Source organism: Solanum lycopersicum, chromosome 3 (assembly GCF_036512215.1).
Source record: "Solanum lycopersicum chromosome 3, SLM_r2.1".
Lineage (NCBI taxonomy): Eukaryota > Viridiplantae > Streptophyta > Magnoliopsida > Solanales > Solanaceae > Solanum > Solanum lycopersicum.
Window position 1 is genome coordinate 34,680,551 of NC_090802.1, and position 19,023 is coordinate 34,699,573.

The following is a 19,023-nucleotide window of genomic DNA, read 5'->3' on the forward strand; positions in this document are numbered from 1 at the left end:
TATTATTATCATCCAACTTACCAGGCATATTGACCTATCTCAGAATCTCACCTTTTAATAAATCAAAACGACAATTAATATATACAAATCATAATAGTTATATCTGGATTAAAAATATAAGTGCATTTAATAGTGTAGAGAATATGTTTTTGTTAGTCAGTCTAAAATAACTATCACTACTCTGTCTCGTTCGATACATACAAAAAGTTCTAGCACGAGAAGTTGGAACTATGCCGTTCCCATAATCAAGATAAATTACATATAATCTTGTGCTACAATCGTACCCGATGGCATGTCCAATTTCCATCCAAGATTGTGACCCAAAAACTTTATACTTATAAGAACTTATGATTTAATCCTCTGTGTATAAGCTAAAACTCTAAACACTAAATCATCTACTATCTAGTAAATAGACGCCATAAATGAATATATGATCTATTGAATTTAAGAAAATATTAATTCTCTAATAAATATTATTTCTTAACATATGGTTAGTATTATACATCCCAATAGTCTCCCACTTAGACTTTTAACCATAACAATTCTTATAATGTACTATATCTAAATGTGTTGTTAATAGTATATACTTAACAATCTCCAACTTAGATATTTAATCTTAAAAATTGTTAGATGTCTAAAAACATGATTAATAGTATATACCCTAACAATCTCCCACTTAGACTCTTAACTATACATTTTATAACTTTCACAGACATTCCTTTATTTCTTATCGAAAGAAAATTTACCAAGCTATTTTCTCATGTAATTTTATGTAGTAGTGCTTCGTCGTAATAAATCGATTTTGTACTAGATCATGAGAGACCTTATCATGAAACCCTCCAAGAGTGTACTTATTTTCAAGATCTATATCATAAAAGTTTTCTCAAGAACATAAAACAACTCAATTTTTGTTATGATTCTCCCACTACGACTAAGTACTACTATTATAATCACACATTCATGTTCTTCAGTTTAAATATTTTCTTCAAAATCTTTCTATAATGAAATATTATCAACTTTTCATGAATATTAGACTTATGTGTCTATACATACAAGCCATGGGCTTCATTCATAGTTCGTTAAGTGATTCTTACTTTCCTAAGATTATGTAGTACAAGACTTATGTATCTTGTGTATATGTCAAGATCTTGATTTTTGATACAAGTAGATGGCATTACTAATGGATATTTTACTCACGTATGACTTATATATAAATACGGAAGTTTGGGCAAGGGAACCCAAATCTTGAATAACTTGGATATCATTTATATTTTTCATTGATTTTATTTCTAATATTTATAACATTAGAACTCTAAATAATCTCAACATTAACATTAAACTATAGATTTTCTGTTTAATTTTACTCTTAATTTAGCCGAAGGGTTGTGAGTTTTAACCCCACAGCCTCTTTTTATTTTTCATTAAGAATACATTGCTCATTTTCGCCCAAACCAAGAGGTTGTGGGTTCAAACCCCCACAGCCTCTTTGATTTTTCTTTTAATTTCGCTGTAGAGGCTGTAAGATGGTGGGTTTGAACCCCCACAACCTCTCTATCTTTATTTTATTTAAATTGGATGAGTGGCAGTGAGGTTATGAGATCGAACCCCCATAGCCTCACGTTATTTCATAATTAATTTCGCGTCTTCCTTCAGCCTTTAGGTCGTGGGTTTAATCCCACACCTCGCGTTTTCTTTTTCCTTATTTTCTTTTCTTTCGCACGTACCTAGAGGTCGTGGGTTGGAATCCCACGCCTCTCATTAATTTGTTTAATAAATTTTCTCCTCCTTCTACCCACAGATCGCGAGTTTGATTCCCCCAATCCCATTGTTTTAGGCGAAAGTAACTAGGATCGAATCCCACATCCCCCATTTTTTTTACCTCGCGAAACCAGTAGCTAAGGGGTTTCATTCCCCTTAGCTCCTTCACGTTCTTCTTTCATTTTCAGTCATCTCAACATGTGAGGTCTTGGGTTCAATTCCCATTGACCTCATTCATTTAATTTTTCCTTTTAAAACCCATATTTAAACGTTATTATAGAGTATCCAAATCTGGAAAATTCTTGTCATTATTGAACTCATTTTAAGTCACATTGTTCATAACTTTAGTTGGCTAAAATATGGTTATTTCAATCCACTATATTTAATGGTAATGAACATCACATTATACACACATTGCACATATAAAATAAAAGAAATACATGATTTATATAACCCCAAAACAGTGGCCAAAGCCACTGCCCACGTGCACACACGCACACCCACTTTTCGATCACACTTTGAATATCATTTTCGTAATTTCCCTCAAATAAACATGTTCACATTTAATATATATACATCATTCATGCCTAAATCTAGAATCACAACATACCCATCATACGAATTTGTTTGGGAGCTAAGGACAAGGACATACAAAGGGGAATAACCTTAGTTTTCAAGACCTTGAGAATCGTTCAAAGGAAAATACTCTTGGAGAGAGAATTCCAGGAGAGAAACCCATAACTTTTGATGTTGTTCAAGTGTGAATCTTCTTCCTAGAAACTCGTCCAAACCACACCTAATTCTCCTCAACGTACACACCACTCGACGAACAACTTCCATTTGCCTTGACGTTTTTGATTATCTTGCTTTTTAAAAAAATTTCGTATGTTTTTCAAGTGTGAATAACAATTGTTACTAAATTGTTCTTGAGCTTTCTTGTTAGTCAGAGCGTGAGAGAATGAGAGTTGAGAGACGTGAAAGAAAGTTGAGAAACATGAGGGAGAGAGTTATTAGGATTAGGAGACTAAATTCAAGACTTAGTCAAAATAGGATTTAATTAAATTAATACCAAAATATGATTTATTTTAATTAATACGTGAAAGGAACATTTTACCCTTAATGAATAGATTTTAATTAATGATTAAATCATCAATTTCTTTCTTCTAGTGGGGCTCAAACCCGAGTGGCACCCTATTTGCGAAATGAGTCACTTTGGGTCACCCCAATCCGAATTGCTCTTTTAATTAAATTAGTTAATTAATTTATTAATTCCTCAAGGTAATTACAATATTACCCTTGGCTTGGAAAAGACCATTTTACTCCTGGACCCTCAAAACATAAAATTTCCTCTTTTAAGTCCGATAAAGACTTCTTCAATTAAATCTTCATTTTCGCGGGACTTACTTGGATGGTTCCAACATTTCCAGGCTCAAATAACTTCCCAAGTTAGTTGACTTGGTCGTAGTAAGAGTTCTGAGGTCTTGTTATACGCCTATCAATCTGTGTGAACCTTGATTTAATCGCAAGCATTCTGGACACCCTAAGTCTTGATCTTGTTCACTTTTAGGGTTGTTACATATTTAGATTTATACAAAAAAAATATAAAAATATATTCATATTACGAGTAATTTTCTTAAAACTCAAATTCACCTCTTGCCCATGTGCTCATTTATTACACAAATTAGAATAGATTAATTATAACTTATCACTACCTCTTAAATCCTTTTTAAGAAGAAAACTAAGGTCTCTTAGTAATTTTTCCTTCTAAACAAAACGTACATGTTGGTAGTGACTTCACTTTCAATGAACATTTATGTCCATCCATTAACCAACCTCATAATTCTATTCAGAATAAATGAGTTAGACCCTAATGTACAGATAAGTCTCATTCAATCTAAAAGATATTTTCCCTTGTGAGACAGATTAGTATAATTTAATTCTCTCATACTTATAAAATAATCACACATCAATATACTACAAGAAATAAAATATTTATAAAACTCAATGATAGAAAAGTTACAAATAAATATATAATATACTTATCTTTTATCTGGTTAGAAATTGAAAATAATTTCTTCGAACATAAGTTACATATACAATGCATTCATTAAGTTAATATCTTACCTCTACCAAAAGAAAATCTTAAGTAGTACTAAGTGGGTGTGTAATGTCTATTGAGAATATGACACAGAATACTTTAAATAGATAATAATATTTCGAATAATCCCGGATAACGAAATTCAGGGCTCATTAATACATATATATCCTGGCATCTCGAATAGACAATCGTTGGGATTGGAGAACTACTCTTGCAATACACATGTACAATGACCGAGTATTCACTCTATAAACTTATACAGACCTAATTCAGTTGGAGATTCTACTGTTAGTTTAAGTCAAGTGAAAATCCTCTAACTACATTGATCCAATCTTATATTACTCAGTTTAGGAAAGTTAATATAGCTTATCAAAACTAGCCAATTAAATACATAGTTACTTCTTTCAATTTCATTCGTTAGGGCGGAAGGTCTAATCCATCACATAAAACTAATGCTTCACTACTATTTAATCAATTATGACCAAAATATCATATAACGATCCAAAAAAATTAATTTCTTACTAGGTCGGTCTTATAAATCTACCAAATTTCAGATCAGTCAGAGTTCTTTTTTTCGAATTCCAAAAATATGATCAATTTGGTTGAAAACGTTGTTTGGTCATAATAGAATTTAAGAATTTTCCACTCAGTAATTGTTACCATATATCATCATTTTGTTAAATAGATAAATGATTTAAGAATAAAGAACAAAATTCTAAAATTCCAAAAGGAAAACATGTTTATGTATACATTGAATACTAAAATTCAAAACACACCTCATAGATATCAAAGCATCTTGAACAATGAATTCTGATGAAAAAATGACTACTCATGCAACATACATATATGGTGTCAGATATTCACTTAAACAAAATTTAAACAAAAACCAACTCAGATGGAGAGTATATGTTAATTTAAGTTAAGTGAATATCATTATCCCTAAATTCATTGATCCAATCAAATATTAATCAGTTTAAGAGAGTCAATACAGATAATCAAAACTAGAGATTAAATTTTAATGACTTGTATTAATTTCATCCGTTATGGAGGAAGGTCTAAGCCAACACATGAACTTAATACTTCACAAAAATTTAGTCATAAATACTATAGAGAACAAACTCTATCACCACTATATTATAGTCGAGTAATTTTTTGGGTGAAATTAAATTTTCAAGATATAAAAATTATCGAAAAATATCATTTGAATGATCTTAAATTACCAAATCACTACATAAAAATGAGTATTTTAAATTTGATCATTTCTGATGAACCTTCCAAATTTCTGATCAACTAGAGTTCGAAAATAATATTTATCACCAAATCTCTTGATCAAATTCTGATTCAAACGATTAAGAAAAAATGATCAGATCCACATCCACATCCTTATCATATATCAATTTATGTTAACTCATCACGTGTAATCATGTATCACATATAACATAAATAAAACCAATATAAAGGATGTCATTCAAACTAAATCACATTTTAATTCCAAAGAATAAGTTTAAAATCATTTTAACGACCTCAAAAAATATAACCACATAGCAATGAGTACTTCTTACTAGGCATTTATCGATGAACTTACCAAATTTTAGGTCAATTGAAATCTTTAAAGAATTTATATTTCCAAAACTATGACGAAATTCAAATTCAAGTGATTTAAGAATCTTTAGGAATTAAAACAACATAAGCTACATGCTTATAACCTATCAATTTTCGTTAATTAACTATTTACAATCATATCCAAATTTAACATAAACACAATTGATATAAAGAATGATTTTATCATATTCAAATAAAATTTTAATCCAACAAACTACCTAAAATCCACCAAAAGACTTTTTGATGACACCATCAAATCTCAAGTCAATCAGAGATCATAAAAATTCATGAGCACCTAAACTATGACCAAATTTGAAAAATGTAAGTTTTAGGCAAGATTAAAGATTACAATAACTTGATTCAAAATTTCATTCTCTTTCATGATTATCTCACGAGCATAAGGTATATTGTGTCCTTTCTTTCGGCTAAGACACACAACTAACCTCTTTACAACATATTATTCTCTCAATTAATACACTTGAGTATTCAAGATATTATATTTCTCCCTTAAAATCGGTGAAAATCTTTAAAATCTCTTCTCATGAATAAGTGTTACTAGTATCTAAAGGTAAATCTCCTTCCTAGTAAAACCTTTACTAGTATACATTTATGAAGAACAATCCATACATGATACATTGAGAATATTCTAACGACTCAAATAAATATACCACTTTCATAGATCTTATTTATTTATCATAATTCTCAATTCACATATTGTAATATATATTATCTCACATGTAGAAAGACTTAAAGAATTATTAAGGATTTCAAATAAATAAATCACTTTAATAGTAATTATTTATTAACCATAAAATTCATAATTTATACATTATGAAAAATGTGAGAGAAAATAAATGCTCATATAATTAATTTAATGAGTTCAAAGATTATTGATTCAAACCTAAACAACACATCAAAAAATATTTAGACCATTTGTTCAAGAATTGAAACACTAAGAAACTGTCTTGCCAAAAAAAATTTGGCTTTACTGCCAGACATTCTAATCTAAATCATAATGGGCTAATGATTGTGTATGTTTCTTTTAGCCAATCACGACCAAGTACATGCTTATATTATTTTTAGTCAAAGTACCAAGAAGACCCATCAAACTGGTGCAAGAACCTAATCAACCACCAACATTCAATTATTTTTTTTTTAAATTACGATATTTGTCCAGGCTATATCTTTGATTCTTCTCATTTGTAGAACTAGCAGAAACAATGGTTTTGTCCTTCTCTTCTGTTCTCTTGACCGACACAAAATACATTCATAAATTTTATGTTCATAAGCGTACAACATATATATAATCTAGGTTACTTATTATAGATGTAATTTTTGCTCTTGATGCCAATTGATGGAATACATATATGCACAGCGGAAGCATATGATGATTTTAATACTTACAGAAATAATGGATAACCAATATCGTTTATGCGAAAAAAAATATCACGCTAGAACACATAAACATAATGAAATTTAATTCATGAATTACCTTTTGAAGCGTGAGCGGATACCTTCAATCGAATCCCCAAGATAGCGAATCTACAAGATAACTATGGTCTTCTATAGTGATCCCAAGTCACATACGAACTCTCTCAACTAATATTTTTTTTCTAGGTTAAGAGAATCCCTATTTATTGAGATTTATTCCAAATAGAAAAAAGAACTACAAAAACTTTTTTTTTCTAGAAGACTAGAAAAACTCATATTATTCTTCCTTTTTGCATAGGAATAAGATTCTTAGTTCTAGTTAAATATGGGCACTTAAGGTACCACATAATTAATTACCGTGACTTCCTATTATGGAAATAATTCCAAATAATTATTTTGAATTATTCTTACCATAATAAAATACAAATCATTCCACTAGAAATTCATAATTGCACTCCTCTATTTTTGTAATTCCCCATTAACCACTTATTTAATTCCCCATGTTAAGATTCATATACTAATCAATAAATTAAATTACAGAAGAATTTATTCATATACTAATCAATAAATTAAATTACAAAAGAATTTAACTTAATGATTAATTTCCTTGAGAGCACTAATTGAATTATTTCATCTGTCAGATTCATAATCCACTTGCAAGATTTGACACAATGAAAACTTATAAGTTTCTCAAAAAGACATATCAATCAATCACTATAATGAGACATCGATTTCATCAACTAACTTATTATTTCATCAATATATATTATTATCATCCAACTTACCAGCCATAATGAACCATCTCAAAATCTAACCTTTTAATTAATTAAAACGACAATTAATGTATACAGATCAAAATAGTTATATCAAGATTAAGAATATAAGTACATTTACTAGTTTAGAAAATATGTTTTTGTCTTTCAGTCTAAAACAACTCTCTCTACTCGGTCCCGTTCAATACATACAAAAAGTACTAGCACAAGAATTTAGAAATATACCGTTCCCATAATCAAGATAAATTACATATAATCTTGTGCTACAATAGTACCCGATGGCATATCCAATATCCATCCTAGATTGTGAACCTAAAACATTATACTTATAAGAACTGATGATTTAATTTGGTGTATAAGGTAAAACTCTACACACTAAATCATCTACTATCTACGTAAATAGACACCATAAACGAAAATATGATCTATTGAAATTAAGAAAATATTTATTCTCTAATAAATATTATTTCTTAATATATGGTTAATAGTATACATCCCAACATCACAAATATGATTTCTACTCTCACATTTATCATACCACCTTCACTAAGTTTATGCAATTTTAGCTTTATATTTTTAATTTTCCATTTTATTGCTTTTTTTAAATTTATTTGTTGATATCCTTCGGCAACAATCGACTATGCAATGCACACACATGAAAAAATCGACTTCACAAAATATTCAGCACATGAAAATATACAATGTTGGGCTAATGCTATAAAGGGTATTTTATGAAGTGCGAAAGTGCCTGAGGAAGCTGTCAGAAAGGTTACATATTGCTTCCACGGAAAATCTGTTGGTACAAACACTCGCGAATTGAAAATGAAATTTCTTTTGTTCATTATTGATGTGTATCCATTTGTTGTTGTAACATATTTCTTTAGTGCTCTAAGAGCACAACTATATGATGATGAAGTGAGCAAATGGGTTTTAGGAAAATTGAAGACATTGAGGAAAAACTTTGGAACTCTAGAGAGGGACCCCCAACTTTTGTCAAATAAAAATTACCTTTGAGAAGCTCTTTGGGTATGGTAACATGCTTGTTCAAGAGCAATAAAATGTTACGAAAATCTAGTTGGCTGAAATCTATGTTAAAAGAGGTAACTCTCGAAAATGCTGCTGTGGCTTCCATCAACTATGGAAATTACTAAACAACATTACAAACCTCAAAGTCTAAACAAGAGGTTTGGACCATTTTTCTCAAAAGCTTCAACAATAAAATAGAAATTCACAGAATTTTTTTTAAAAAGGTTTTTCATTGTTGTGTGGATTCAAGGAGTGACATGATAATCGTCATGTTGCTTGAAGTTTCTAATGATTCGACTTCAAGGGGTGATGTATGTCATTTCTACAACTTTCTTGAGGGTATCTATAGAAGGTGACAAAATTGTTAAATATTGTTTAAATCAATTGCTTTAACAGTTAAGGGAATACAAACTCCAAATAATATTTTGTTTTCAGTTTCTGTCATTATATTCTTCTGTAGTGAGCTTCTTGAATTGAATTTCTATGGTAGAGGATATGTTTTATCCGTTATTTTCAGTTCTATATAATGAATGTAAAAAATCATTTATGAAAAGTTATAGTGGAATTGTTTACTCTTTAGTCAGAACAATAACTCAATTTGTATGTTGGGCCACTTGTCTAGCACATGATTTTCACATCTAGTAAAACTAGAGATGACCATTCCATAAAATCCCTTTTAAACAGAAACTACTGGTGTAAAGTCAAGATGTTTTAATGTTAAGTTTTTCTCTACCTTTTACATGATATACATCATCCTTCTCTAGGCATTTGATTTCACAAAATCCCCGTAATCTGTATTATTAATTTTTCTCTCTCCCAATGACTAATTCTCAGGATAAGAATATCCCCCTTCCTCCTTCTCCCCCTCCCCAATCTCCCCTCCCTATTACCTTGCCCCTTTCTCTCATCGTGTTCACGAGAAGGCTACACCAATTGCTGACACTGAGATCTTGGTGGTTTATAGGAGTAGCATCTCCATCAACTTAGTCAATGCCCCTCCTAGAGAGATGGAAAACATGTTGAATGATGGGGAAGGAACTATTGAGGTTCGGACAAAAAGGCCCAATGTTGGCAGTTTCAATTGTTGCTGCTCCAAAAGCTTCAACATTGGGCCTTTTAGCCCAAACCACACATGTTCCTTCCTTAGCATTCAACATGCTTCCCCTCTTTTAGGAGGAGCATTCACTGAGTGGACGGGGGCGCTACTCGCACAAAACCCTAAGATCTCAGTGTTAGCTGTTGGTCTAACCTCATTGCGAACAAGAAGGGGAAGGAAGGAGCAAGGGGGAAATACTTAGCATGAGAGTTGGCCATTAGGAGAGAGAAATAAAAATATTCGAGAAAGCAAATGAAATTGAGAAATAGAAATTTGGCAAAATAAAAGATTTAGAGAAAGATTATATATGTAGGTCGAAAGGTAGAGAAAAACCTAACATTTGAATTTTTTTTCACTTTCCACCAATAATGTCGGTTAACAAAAGGCTTTAACGGAAAGACCTTTTCTAGTTTTATGTACATATGTTGACCACATCTTTATTTTATTTTTTCATGAGATTTGTTTAATTTCAATTCTTACTTCCTAGTAAGTGTGTGACAATGTCATTTAAAATTAGGTTTGACAAATTAAACGACACACACTTTTAATTAGTTACTTAATCATGTTTTCAACTAGCACATTTAATTTGTCACATGTGGCCATGGGGAATTGAGCCTCAATGGAAAACAAACCTTTTAACAGTATTGCCACTAATCTACCACTTTATATACAACAAAGTATTTTATTGTTCAATTAATTAACTATTTTACAGCAGACCACATTAAACAAAATATACAAAAACATAGAAGTGATTCGACCACGAGTATTGTGTACATATGTGACACACTTTTTCCACTAAGCTACGAGTGGATGTTATTTTTAGGGTGTTCAAAGACCTTAACATATAATTATATAGTAATATTAGACATGACACATTATTAGGGTATATTTTGAGTATAAAAAACAAGCTCGGGAAGGTTATTCTAGAAATATATCACTATGAATCATGAAAATGATGTTATGGGAATGTTATATACCATAGGAGATACTAGACATAGTGGAAAAGGCAAGACGAATCATGAAACAAAACAATTTCAAAGTTCGGGGAAGGAAAATAAGCTAGCACATGTCATTCCTAATAGTGCTTACTGTAAGTCAAAGATAGAAAAATACAAGCAGTTCGAACAACTACCAGCTAATTGTAGAAGAATTCTAGACATGGACAAAGAACGAATAGAAAATTTGAGATTAAAGACAACAAAGATAAAAGACATATACAGCCAGTATGGACCACAATTCGATTAATCAAGATGTGGGGAGTCTCGCAAGATTTAATATATACACCTCATGTATTTTCCAATAATAGTGCTTAAAATCGGCCAGAAATAACGAGTTACCTTCTTACAAAAGAGGAAATATGCAAAAGTCGAGGACTTTACATCCAAAGCACATCCTCTATATCATAGAGAGGAAGATCGAGAGCAACATATTTTGCTCCACAACAAGCAACGGTGTTAGATCTGAAATCAGAACATACTAAACCAAAAGAAAAGGAGAGATTAGATACATAAAGGAGGAGGACGATAAAGAGGGGCAGTACCTATTGAAGCTGTTGAAGATGTGTAGTGTCACACCACCATGGTTGAATGCTGATGATCTAAAGGAGACAAAGGAGAATCATGAAGGTTGTGTAGACAAGAAAATGAATGAGGAGAATCGGGAAACACATGATAGGGGAAGTGTTAAAAGTAGGGTTAGAAATAAAAAAGGTATCGATATATTTGGGATTACTTTCCTTTTCAAAGTTAGTCCTGACAGACATGTATTTTTGATATTTATTTTTATAAAGGTAATATATAACCTATATATATATATATATCATATATATATATATATATATATCATGTAATTTTTTTTGCGAAGGGTGACCAATCGATAGCTCCATCCCTGTTGGTGAGATCAAATTTAAGCAATTGATTATCGATGCAAAAAAAAAATTAAAGTACTATGAAAACTAGCTAAATACAATAATTATCAACTATTGGAGATTGCAATGTTAGTAATTTTTATTTTGTGAACTCAAGTATTAATATATTATATGTAGATATGCTATTAATAAACTAGTCTATTGTGTGATATAACAAAGCACTAAAGTTTGGAGCCTTCAATGTAATTTTCTATTCATTTGATTTTATTTTTGTAACACCTTGGTATTCGAAAGAGCTAAAATTGAAAGAACTAAATTTGAAATAGAAAAATCTAAAATATTGAAATTTATGCTTAAGTTGTGAGTTTTGTGTCAACTTCCATAACTTTCAGTACATGATGAGCAAGGTGGACCATATAATATGAAATGAAAGATCTTCAAATCCTCTTTCTAACTCTATTGAGTTTGTTACATTTCTAGAGCGGCCCAACATTTTATATTTTCAAGTTGTGGATGTTGTGCATAATCATTTGAGTACGAAGGATAGAAGCGAACAATAAAAAATGGTTCAAAAGTAGCACATCAAATAAAATTAGGCTAAAATTGCATATGTTGATATGATTGACACAGGAAAAGCGGATTAGGTGCAAAGGTTGATCAATGATTGATGCAAAAATAGAGTAAATATAGACCGCCAATGAAATATCACAACACTAGATACCTTGCTTTTTAAAGGTTAATTTGACTACATCTAATGGGGCAAAAAGTGACAAATAAGATTTCAGTTGTAACAATTAGCCAAAGTACTTACTCCAACCCTCAATTAAGGGGAGAAATGTTTGTCTGAACCTATTACAACATAACTATTGATACAGGGTTATTCTTAAGACAGTAAGGCCTTCCATACATGAAAAATAAGATAACATCAGTAATGACTAACAAAATTACTTATCTTATCCTCAGATCTTAGACATAGCTACCAGGGTTATTCTTAAGACAATAAGGCCTTCCATACATGAAAAATAAGATAACATTAGTAATGACTAAAAAAATTACTTATCTAATCCTCAGATCTTAGACATAGCTAACATGAGAATTGAACTCAATCTATTTTTTATTGCTTCCACGTATATCATCTCCTTCTAACTCATATTGTTAGTGTACCTTGAAATGAGAAGTACGTGAGACAGAAGTAGTATACTTTTGTTTTCCAATGTATATGTAAGGATAGCATAAATGAACAATGTACTGCAATTATCTTATTCTTTATGGTTATGATGTTACACACTATAATAGACATTTGTCAATAGTAAGAATAGGAACGGGGCTTTGAGTTTGATTTGTCTTTAAACCTGTAAATAAGCAATGGTTTTTGCTTTTAGCTTTAAGAAACATACGGATGTGCTTTTATCTCTTAATTCTCACATATTTGACTTTTTCTTCGCATATTAACATGAATTAGACTACAACACTAACAAGAATATAATGTCGCACCTGCCCTTTTTCTTTACCTTTTATTTAAGCATCATATATCTCTCTTTTAGTGGCATTGTAGGAAGCAACTGAGTGTAATTCCTCACGTTAACATATCTACATAAATGCTTACTCGCCTATTTTCTCAATGACTTAACAGAAGTACTTATCAAATCCAATATGCACTAAATACAATATACAATACCATATATTCACTAACCATTATCAATACGCTTAATAGAGAACTATGATTCCTTCTGAACAAAAAGGGGCCAAAATTTTAAGAACCTGAATAAGTATGTGAGATTGTACGTGAAGGACTTGAAAATCAAGAGAATCTGAAATCAACCTTTCCCATCGTTTAGCCTACTTCTTGTTCTATCTATAAACGTTGATTGTTTTCTACCACATTACCTAAGTTGAGGTATAGTTATAAAAGTGAGCAAGGAACCAAACATATTAATTGTCACGTATATCAAACATCTTTAATCACAAAGGATTGAATCCATAAGAACTCAAAATAAAAGTAGGTGACCTCATCCTGTCATACCAGAATACTATTTTTTTGGAAAACTAATATTTCCTACTGCAACTCCTTGGGTTAGTTCTGTTAGAGGTTTTTTATATGATTATACCGACATATAAAACAATTGAACAACTATTAAAAATTTAGAAACAACTTCTCTACTTTCATGGGGTAGAGATAGGTCTTCTTACACTTTATTCTCTCCATACACTATTTGTGGAATTTGACTGGGTATGTTGTTGTTATTGACAACTATGAGAATTATCAAATAGGTCACTAAGTTACAACTTAACACTCAAAATTTAATGCAAAAGGTTACACAACATGTAAAACAAAATTGAGGGGGTATATATAAAAAATCTAACATCAACATCTTTAAACTCACATCTCTAATTGAAATTTGGGACCTCCCACCCAAGCAATGGGAACTCAAATAGAGTTGTTAAATTTAGAGAGATAATAAATGCTCAAAACTATCCTAAGATACACTCACAGTTCAAAGCATGTAGATCAACCAAATGATATTATCATAATTACAAATTCAATATCAACAAAGAAACTAAATTTGTCTATTACATGAATAGAAATACTATTTTGATTACTCTTTGTGGACGACAAAAAATTGGGAAAACATTAAAGATACGAACTTTCATCTTAATTTTACCCATTTGGTTAGAAATAAATTTCAATGGAAAAATCAAACTTTTAGCCATGTATTACATGTTGCTCCCCAATATACGTGCAAATATACGTGGTCGTGCAAGTAATATAGATTCTTTTATCAAACGAGTTATCGTTTCCAAGGGACTTATGATCAATTTGTGTGCAATAATTAATTCTACAACTGAAACTAAAAATATATGGGTCAACAGTTGATAATTTATTATTAACTATGACTGCTTTAACAATGATTAAAAATAACTATGATTGAACGACTTAAATATGGTGTTTCAATGAAGGAAAAGAAAATTCCAAGGCTGCAACATATCTTGAATCTTATGCATCATAATATTGACTACAAACTAATGTTTGTTATCTAGTTACTGGTTTATCGGGTTAATTATACGAGTTGGGCTACACACATCTCGTTTCCTACCGCAATTTAGATACCGAACTACATAGTTGAGCGGGCATAAGTAAGCTAATGGATGAGCATTTATATTTCATTCAATTTTGTAACCGAGCAAATTTTTCGTCTAGATGTCAATCCTGAATACAAATAACCTCAATCTAATGGGACGATCGAGCTCTCTCTATCCCCTGGTCTATCTAATCCCTCCTCTCTCGATTTTAAAATTAGACACTAAATTTATCTTATGGTGATCAAGAATAAAATAGTAAAACAAGAATATAAAAGTAACTTGTTTTGGCAACCAAAAGTTAATTAAAAAACCAATAATATTCAACATTCGATTCATAGTTGCAGCCCCAGAACTAGGAGATTATCCACTCATATTATTCAAAAACCACAAAATATGATTTCTCATATGATTTCTGAAAAAAATAAAGAGTAAGAATAACAAAACCTATTACGAACCTTAATTCATGCTCTTGCACACCAATTCAAAAGTTGAACCCAAACTATGAGGCCTTAAGGGTCTATTCATAGTTATTTTGGAAAAAAGAGTCAAATTCCAATTGAAATCCTCACATGGCTAGGTCGTCGCACAAGAATCACGCTTGGCATGCTAGCGCGCCGTGCTGCCAGTGTGCTTGAAACAGGCCTTAGTAAAGCTTGGCCTGGCCATCGCGCCCTTGCTGCACCAAAGTTACTGGGTAGCCGCACCAATGTCACGCCTGGATACATCTTGTTGCCTTCAACTCTTTTTCCTTCTAATACTTGATCATTTACTTTAAAAAATGAAAAATAACTAATTATGTATATTAGTATGTAATCATCACAATCTTGAGTCAAAACATGCTAGTTAGATTAGATAACGTCCTAAACTAATGTTAAAGATAGGTAATTTATATTAATTAGGCATATAAATATGCATAAGATCACCACCCCAAACTTAAACATATGTTAGTCCTAGAACAAACTCTATCTTATCAAATTAAGCTATTAACCCTTTAGACTCTTCACCTCGCTTTACAATTAGACCAAATATATTTAATCATTCTTTTGTGGCACCCTTAATACAATAGTTTAAACTCTTCTTTATAGTAAACCAGTCAAATAAATCACAACCTTGATGTATGACTCTTCTCAAATAATTTTGGGCTAATGCAACATCATAGAGAAAAACCACAAGATGAAACACCAAACATGTTTCATCAATGCCCTCACAAATATAAGTATAGCTTTTCTTTTAACACCAAAAAAAATTTATTATAGTATTAAGGCTATTTTCCATAACATGAACTCTCACCCTCACAAATTAAGTTACACATATCTTAACATGCCGCAAGCTTGCCCTAAGTGTACTTTAATTTTCACAAAATGTTCACATAGAACCAAGAGGACTTTCAGTCGGTTGTAGCATCGACTTTAGGTAAGGGAGGATACCTTTGGGTAAACATTGGTGACTCAATCTTTCAAATGCACATGGTTTTTTCTCCTTGCTAACATTCACAACTTTTTCTTTCCCTATTACATTCTTTTTATTTGACTTCAATTTCATGCCTTCACTTTCGCCTTAGCCCCTTTGTTTTTGCACACACTCCTTCTCTTATGTACATATGTTATGTATTTATTTTTAATTATCCACCTTCAGCAACTTGTATGACTTATAGGGGTCTCAATTGTGTACCTTTTTTTTCTTCTCCATAAAACCACTTCCACCCTATACATTTAAACCAAAGTTATCATTTTCTTCAACGCAACATATTGCATTAAGAACTTTTGGATCAAAACTAATGGTATCAATGAAAGGTATTTGACTCAATAATTGGGTTAGAATAAATTAAGGCTACAAGGCTCAATGGATCTAAGATAGAGGTATTTCATTTGGAGGCATACGAGAAACTTCCAATCTTAGATTTTCAAAGAAATGCCTCATTCATATTCCACAATTCACAAAAGTTACTTATTGAGCACACTTGGGACAAGTTCTAGATGTTCTTCAATGCGAAAACTAAACAATTATCCTCACACATGGCATCACTTTATACATAAGGACCTAAACTTGTAGCAGGTGTGTCCACAGAATTAAGCCCAACTTCTTTATTTTCCAATATGAGTCAGACACAAAGACATTATGCTTGTTTTTATGGTTACCATCTTACTATTGGAAACAAAGTGTTGCCACCCATGGCATCTAGCCAACTATTAAGATAAGGTTTTAAAAGTGCCAAAGAGATAAGTTTTATTGTTCTTCTACAAATGACTAATTTTCCCTTAACACGGCCGTATTCCATCCATCATCGGGAACCGTCATTCATATATGAATCTATGACTCAATAAAGCAATAACACTAGACATAATCCGTTCAAAGGGACCCTTCTCGGGTAAAAATCAAAAATAAGATGCGAGGAACCCTCTTAAAAATTAAAAAAACACGATAAAGAAATAAACAATGAAAAATGAAGTTCAACTTTAACCCCACACTTAAACAATACACATTCTTAGTGTTCAAAACTAAAACAAAGTGCAAAGGTAAAAGAGAACTCCCTATCGACCTCTAGGTTGCGTCCAAAGCATCATCTCCGGTGCTAGTGGCCTCGAAATCATCCTCCGTCGAGCCATCCTCTTCATCAGTAGTCTCATCATCATCATCAATCACTTTTGCAAATCTCGAGAACATCCTACACATGTGCATAACATTATTTATGAAATGGTACAATTCTGCTAGGGTGTCCATCTCCTCCTAAATCACATGGCGACTACCAATCCACAATTTCAATTTAGCCATGCCAAACATGCACCCCATCCTACTATCATCACGAGCTTGCCTATCAATAGTAGTCATAATGGGCCCGTGAGAAGGATCGTGCGCTTTAGTGCGGGTGACGTTGACCATGTGTCTCACTAGATGGGGGGCATGGGGATGGCACACATCATGAACCTCCTCCTCAATCAATAAAACCCATAGATACCTAGTAATAATGCTCCCATAATAGAAATGCCATCTCTTATTGGTCTTACACTTAAAAATATTCTGCCTCAAAATAGTCCCCATATTGACTGGTAAGCCCTTCATTAATTGATATATCAGCACCACCATTTCTCTAATGACACAGTCATGTCTTTCGTGAAAGTAAATTTCTACAAACACTGTTAATCCAAACCCAAGCCACCAAGTTAAGGTGTCTATAGTGAAACGTTAAGTGGCGTCCCATGTCTCTAACTCGATCCCACCTAGCAACTGAAGTCACCCCACACAAGGTATGCCGAATATCATGATAAGGGGAGCATTCAATAATTTCCAGAAACTCAGCATGATCAAAATAAGGAGAACCTGAAAAGTCATTCAAAGCTTCAAGAAAAAATTGCACCCCACTATTTCTAACGAAAGCACTATTAATCTCAACACGAAGAGTATTCATATTCATATGAAATTTGCGAACAAAACTCAATTTACACCCACCTTTTTTCAGCAAAATATATTGAAGTCGCAACACTGTGATTTTGGTGTAAATGTTCCAACGCAATCGATCCTCATCAACCTTCTTAGAGTGTAAGTACTTTGATTTATGTTGGGTATTTTACCAATCCATGCCATAGTATATAAGCGCCTGGTTGCCAAACTTTCAGGGAGAAAAATTTGTGGCTTCTCAACTCGAACATCTGGTAGCCACCCTCTTTCTACTCCTCTTGGTTCTCGAACCAATAGTAACCTATTTTTCTTTTGAAGCCAATACAATACAAAAATAATGGAAGAACTAAGAAATGAAGAGAAAAGAACTAATTTACGGAAGGACTGAGGGGGTGGGGTAGGTAGTAAGAGGGGTGGGGTGTTAGAATTTTTAGGGTTTGGTGGTGTGGAGTGGATTGTTGTTGTGGAATGTGGAAGAAAAGATATAGGGATAAGCTTTTGGTAAATAACAATGGAGGAATTTGATGAAAAAGATGAAGTGAAGAGGATGAAGAGTTTGAGGAAGATAGGGGAATTTGGGCAAGATGGAGTATATTTTGCAAATGGTTATAGAGGGAAGAATTTGGGAAATTATGGGCAGGTGGTGTTTAAAAGGATAAGATATTTTGTGGGTCCCATGAGTTAAAAAAAATTATAAAATTTTCACATGCCCAGGTCAGGCGCACCGCACTGCTTGTGCGCTCAAAACAAGCCTCAATCAAATAGGCCTCGCGCGGAGCGTTCACATTGAGCCCACATGTATGAAGCGACGCGTCTCTCCTGTGCATGCGTGATATATCGTGGTTTCATGGTATAATTAATACTTTTTCCTTAAGTTTAGTGTGTCCGAAAGTCT

The 19,023-nt window shown here is 32.1% G+C and overlaps 1 protein-coding gene across 5 annotated transcripts in view; it reads left to right on the forward strand.

Annotated features, from left to right (window-relative positions):
- LOC104646308 (uncharacterized) overlaps positions 1–19,023 on the forward strand; it is a 30,483-nt gene that overhangs the window by 4,364 nt on the left and 7,096 nt on the right. The window contains exon 1 of one of the 5 annotated variants that reach the window (XM_069294955.1): positions 18,697–18,978. The exons of the other annotated variants lie outside the window; for them this stretch is intronic. The gene's annotated coding sequence lies outside the window, so the exon portion shown is untranslated. Of the gene's footprint in view, positions 1–18,696; positions 18,979–19,023 lie in introns of those variants that run through there. 5 annotated transcript variants of the gene reach the window in all.